The sequence below is a fragment of the Ochlerotatus camptorhynchus genome, unplaced genomic scaffold (assembly GCF_037179485.1).
Source record: "Ochlerotatus camptorhynchus isolate MF236.1 unplaced genomic scaffold, CSIRO-AGI_Acam_v1.1 ptg000428l, whole genome shotgun sequence".
NCBI classification, from domain to species: domain Eukaryota; kingdom Metazoa; phylum Arthropoda; class Insecta; order Diptera; family Culicidae; genus Ochlerotatus; species Ochlerotatus camptorhynchus.
This window is the reverse complement of record NW_027040914.1, coordinates 401,518-406,703: the sequence shown is the minus strand read 5'-3', so window position 1 is coordinate 406,703 and position 5,186 is coordinate 401,518. Positions and strand designations below refer to the sequence as shown.

The following is a 5,186-nucleotide window of genomic DNA, read 5'->3' as shown; positions in this document are numbered from 1 at the left end:
GTATGCAATTGAATAATTTCTAATTTGTGACTTATTATCTTCTGAATTTCAAGATTCCATAATCTAGTATTTTTCACAATTGTATTGAAATCTTCGTCTTTTATATTGTTATGTTCTTCTTGTAAATAATTTTCAATATTAGCTATTAAAGCATTATTTAATTTTTCCTTCTGTCGCAGTAATTCTACACTTAATTTTGTGTTTACTGCTTTCTTAAAATATTGATATAGTTTATGCAATTGTACATAAGATTGCATTTCATGTTAATTAGCTATTGTTTCTCATTAAGTGATAATTTACTTAATGGGAGCCATGTAATGGGATCGTCTCCAGGAAGATCATTAATTCTTGCTATCAAATCTTCCCATGTTTTCGGGTTTACTAATTTTTTAGTACCAATTGGTGCAAAGGGTCCCGTTTCCTTTCCATTCTCTACATCTTTCAATAGATTCAAAAATTCTGTCCATTCCTTGTCATTCATTATGTATGTTAAATTTTTGATTAGATATTCAATATATTTATCTACACAATTTTTTTTTTTGAACTATGAATGCTTTGTTGTATCCTTAAATGTATAAAACTTTAATTTTCTTCTTTGCCTTCTTTAAGAACAACTGTGGTTTCTAGAAACTCATCAATTAGTTTCCACAGTTCTTGCGAAATTGGATCTTCCATTTTTATTTTTTCCTTATTTTAATAAAATTGATTGGACCAACAAAACAAAATTTAAATATCCTTAAAGAATACCTGTTGATGATGATTTTTCATTCCTCTGGGCGGCCTCTGGTCTTGTCTTCTTGTCACTCATGATCTTGGTTTTCTTGCTGGATTCCACTGAATTTCGATTCTTACTTTGTATTTTATCACTGTTTACCTCTTAAGGCGAGGTAGAAGCCTAAATTGTTTATGAACCGCAATCACTTTTGACGCTCTTACGTGGCGTACTTCAACCACTTTCTTATGTCTTATAGATTTTTTTTCTCGATTATTACGCTGTTTCAAGCGTGGCGATTGTTGCTGCCGAACGTGCCGCACGAACAACTTGTCCTTTGATATTCTTCTTAATTATTCTGCCAATTAGCACAAGCAATACACATATCGCAACTGCGATTAGCACCCACAGTTTAATCGTGTGACTCTCATGGAAATCGGTATGAGTTTCCAAAGATGTGGCCACGTTCACTTGCTGGTCACCTTTTTGGTGCGCAATTGGCTCTTTTGAAAAGAAACCCATTTTCAATGTCACTTTTGATATATTTCACTCAACAACACTCAACATTCCAGTTTCTCGAACCGTCACTTTGGTCAATTTTCTTCTCACAGTTTTTCAAGAGCTGCGATGGTGCTTATTGTCACAGTTTCAATTACTTCAGACGCACATATCGTCGAAATTAAAAGTTTTTATATATCACTGGTAGCGCTTTTTGCATTCACTTCATGTCTCTTAATCCAATTTAATCACTTAGATTACTTTCAGGCTCTATCATTACGGTCGCCATTTGGACATTTTCTTATCACCATTTGTGGCACCATTTGGCCACATCTAACTTCACTACTTTTTCACTGAGTTCTCCTTTTTAGGGGTTTGTCATCATCCACTGATATCATAAACTCCGTTTTGACTTTTGTCAAGACTCTCTCTAGACTGTCTCTAGACTGTCTCTAGACTGTGTCTAGACTGTGTCTATACTGTGTCTATACTGTGTCTATACTGTGTCTATACTGTGAATTTCTTTATTCCAAACGGTTTTTATGTTTACAATGTGTTGTTCAAATAATCTAGTACTTCACCATTCTAATGAATGGAGAGGGATATGTATCGGAGAGAGTAATCGGTCTCGATCCTAATTGGTTGTTATTTTGCATCTTTCTTTCGTGCGCTCGGAGGGCTTAAGCTCATGCGCGCGAAAGGGAGAATTGTATTGTCGCGTGGGTGAGTTTTCTATTCCGTGGGAATGTTTGTCGTCGGTCGCGTGCTTCGAGTGGATGTCAGCGTTTACGTTTTCGTTCTTTGTCAACCGTTCTGGTTTCTTCATGTGTGGTGGGAATATGATAGGTATGCAGTTAGGATGGTCATAGTCACTTGTTCGTTCTGAGGCAATAAATTAACCTTTCGAAATCTCAAGTGTGAAATGATGATGGTTGTCTTTGGTGTTAGGAAATTGGTTCTGGAAAATGTTGTTTTACAGTGGGAATGGATTGTTGGGTAGTTGGGAAATTTATTGTCGTGGGATAGTTTTGTCTGGTCATGACTTGGTCGGTTTTGTGGGAACGTAATTTGCATGTCTAATTGAAATTGAAAAAGTTAAGGTTTGTACCTTACACCTTCATGGTTCCCCAAAACTTCTCAATCGGGTGAAGTTCCGGCGAGTCTGGTGGGTTGACGTCTTTTGGTACAGAAACAACATTGTTGTCTCTGTACCAATCTAACACAGGCCGCGCGTAGTGTGAGGATGCCTAATCCGGCCAAAACAGCGTCTCGCCTTCGTGAGACATCAGGAAGGGTAGGAGGCGCTTCTGGAGGCACTCGTCCCGGTAGATTTGTCCGTTGATGGTACCCGTCGTGGCTGCCAAACCAAGAACTTTTTGGTGAATCTGTCCACCTTCTTCTTCTTATTCTTCTTCTTTACCTCCTCAGGAACGGCCAACCGTGATATGGCAACGTAAAACTCCTGCCCCGGCAACTGCTTTGTGTCCGCCTTGATGTAAGTCTCGTCGTCCATCACGATGCACCTTGGTTCCGTCAGCCACTCCCCTACTTGTCGTTCCGGTTCTGTGTCTACCAGGAATATCGGCACGTTTCATCGTTTTTTGGACAAACCATATGGATGTTGCTTGTAATTTGATACTTATGTTTTGATGATCAAAACAATTTAAGACGTCGGATTGCAGTGTTGCGCTACTTGAAATGTAAACATGATTGGTGGAATTCGGAATGTTTGAAAGATACCTTTTCGGTTGATTTATATTTCCTATTACACCAGCATGTACCGGTCCCTGATTTCAGCTTCGATAAACCCTAACACGTTTATTGTCGTGTCAGGCTTTAAGTCATCAAACGTACGCAATTCTATTTCACTACACAGCAAGTTGATATACTTTTCCGTGTTTACCGGAGACAAAAAAAACATTCGGATATCCATTTGATATAAAATTTGGTGATACATGAAAATTAAAAAAAAAAAAAGCCAATCAACGGGCATTATCTATTGGAAATTTAATTTCATGCCCTACAATTAGGCTATAAAAAAGAAGTAAACGGCTTACTTCCTCCAATCGTCCCAATAGTTGAAATAAATGTGGAAGATATTTAAAACTAAAATCATAAACACTTATCGGGCTGAAGTACATCATAAATGAATACCATTTTTGGTATAGATATAAGTGAAATTTTTCATTGAAACAAACATAGTTTTCCAAATATATACTAGATGACATTGAACTTTGTACCCAATTGGGTTCATTTTCCGAAGACTTATCACCACTTTCAGTTAAATCAAATGTTTGACTGAAATTCGAAGCACTATACATTGGTGGGTTGATTTTTGGTATCGAATTGGTAAACTCCTTTAAATACTGCTTATAACTCGAAAAATAAAACTTTTCACAATCTGGAAGATTATAAAAAATAACCATCAAAAAATGGGGTAAAATTGCTTGGATTCTACCATTTATAACATAATCTGTATATTGTCGCAAAATATCTATTGACAACATTTCTAACGTATCACAAAGGTAAGTTATATGGGTTACTGAGTCGCCAGCTTGTGGTAAAAAGGTACGCGGATGAGCATTGATAACAAAATCTGTTGAAACGTGAAAACACTTTAAAGAAAAATAAATTAAAATGTCCTACTTTAAATCTGGTAGTTCTTTCATCTCACTTAAACATGCTACAAATTTTAAAGCCGAAATATCGACGGACTGACTACGGTCTGGAGTGTTCATCCTTTAGCAGAAAAAGTTTAACTGAACAAGTTGTTAAACACTGCTCACCATCGAAGTCATCAACCGATGCAACGTAGAGCCACTGGGATAGTGCGATATGATTATCAATTTCTAAGTAGTTTGTTTGTATTGATATTGTTATTCTATCGTCTCTTCGGCTTTAAGTCATCAAAAGTACGATGGCGTTGGAAATCTACAGGGTGTCGATAAGTGTGGTCCTTGAGAATTTTGGGATATGTTAACATGTGCGATACACATGTCACATTTGAAACGGTCGGGAGTTTCTCTTCCAGAAGAAACACTTCTTCACTCGTCTAGAGTACAACTTCAATTGTATTTCTTCATTAGTTTTCATTACATTCAAACTTAACTCTACATTGAAAATCTTAACTCTACACAACATTTATTCTATGGGAGGAGCTTGGACTCACTTTTGTAAAGACGATAGCCAATCGTCATTGAATAGTCTATTTGTTCAACATGTGTTGTGGAATCGGACCACCAATACGCGCGACACGTATCTTTTCTGCACGGCATTTTGCTGGTTTTGCTTGTGAAATTAGAACTTGATTGGTTTTTTACGGGTTATTAAAATGTCAAAGATGTTTGTTTAATAATAATTCAGTATGCTACACAATTATGGCATATTCTAATAAACTCCAGTTGAACCGGCAAAGAGATAATGTCTGGTAATTTTAGGTTGCAAAATTGATCTTTAATTTTGGAAAAAAAAATGCTGTCTTATAAGCTGTGAGCATTTTTGAGCGATCTCGATGGGGGTGAATATTCCATTTGTTATTCCTGGATCTAGATATTTCTTTGAAATTTTTAGAAGATCCGCATCCGTGTGGTGATTTTTGAAAAACACATGTCTAATTTGGCCTGGAAAGATAGTACATGTTAATTGAGGGCGTTTTCTTTGGTCATCAGATATTTGTATAAGTAGTTGAGTTTTGAATTTATTTACTATTTCTGGTCCATAAATTTCAAATTTCAAGTATTTCCTGTACATTTTATTCTGGTGGTTTGGATTCAAAACAATCCGTCTGCAACTATATTTTGTTTTCCTTTTTTTTATAAATTAGTTTGAAGTCGAACTGTTCAAAGTATAGGCGTTGTCGTGTTACTCCTCCCGTTTTGTCGGTCATTTTAAGCTCTTTAGTGAGTGGTTCGTGGTCTGTGTAAATAGTAAAGCGTCTGCCGTACAAGTATGGTCTAAAAGTTTTAGCTGCAAAATA

At 36.4% G+C, this 5,186-nt stretch overlaps 1 long non-coding RNA gene across 1 annotated transcript; it reads right to left on the bottom strand.

The window, feature by feature from the left end:
* Positions 1–1,495: 1,495 nt before the first annotated feature.
* On the bottom strand, positions 1,496–4,986 carry LOC135711234 (uncharacterized). The gene is made up of 2 exons (XR_010518460.1): positions 3,609–4,986; positions 1,496–3,576 (listed from the first exon to the last, which is right to left on the bottom strand). It is a non-coding gene; the product is annotated as an uncharacterized LOC135711234 (long non-coding RNA).
* Between the last annotated feature and the right edge of the window lie 200 nt (positions 4,987–5,186).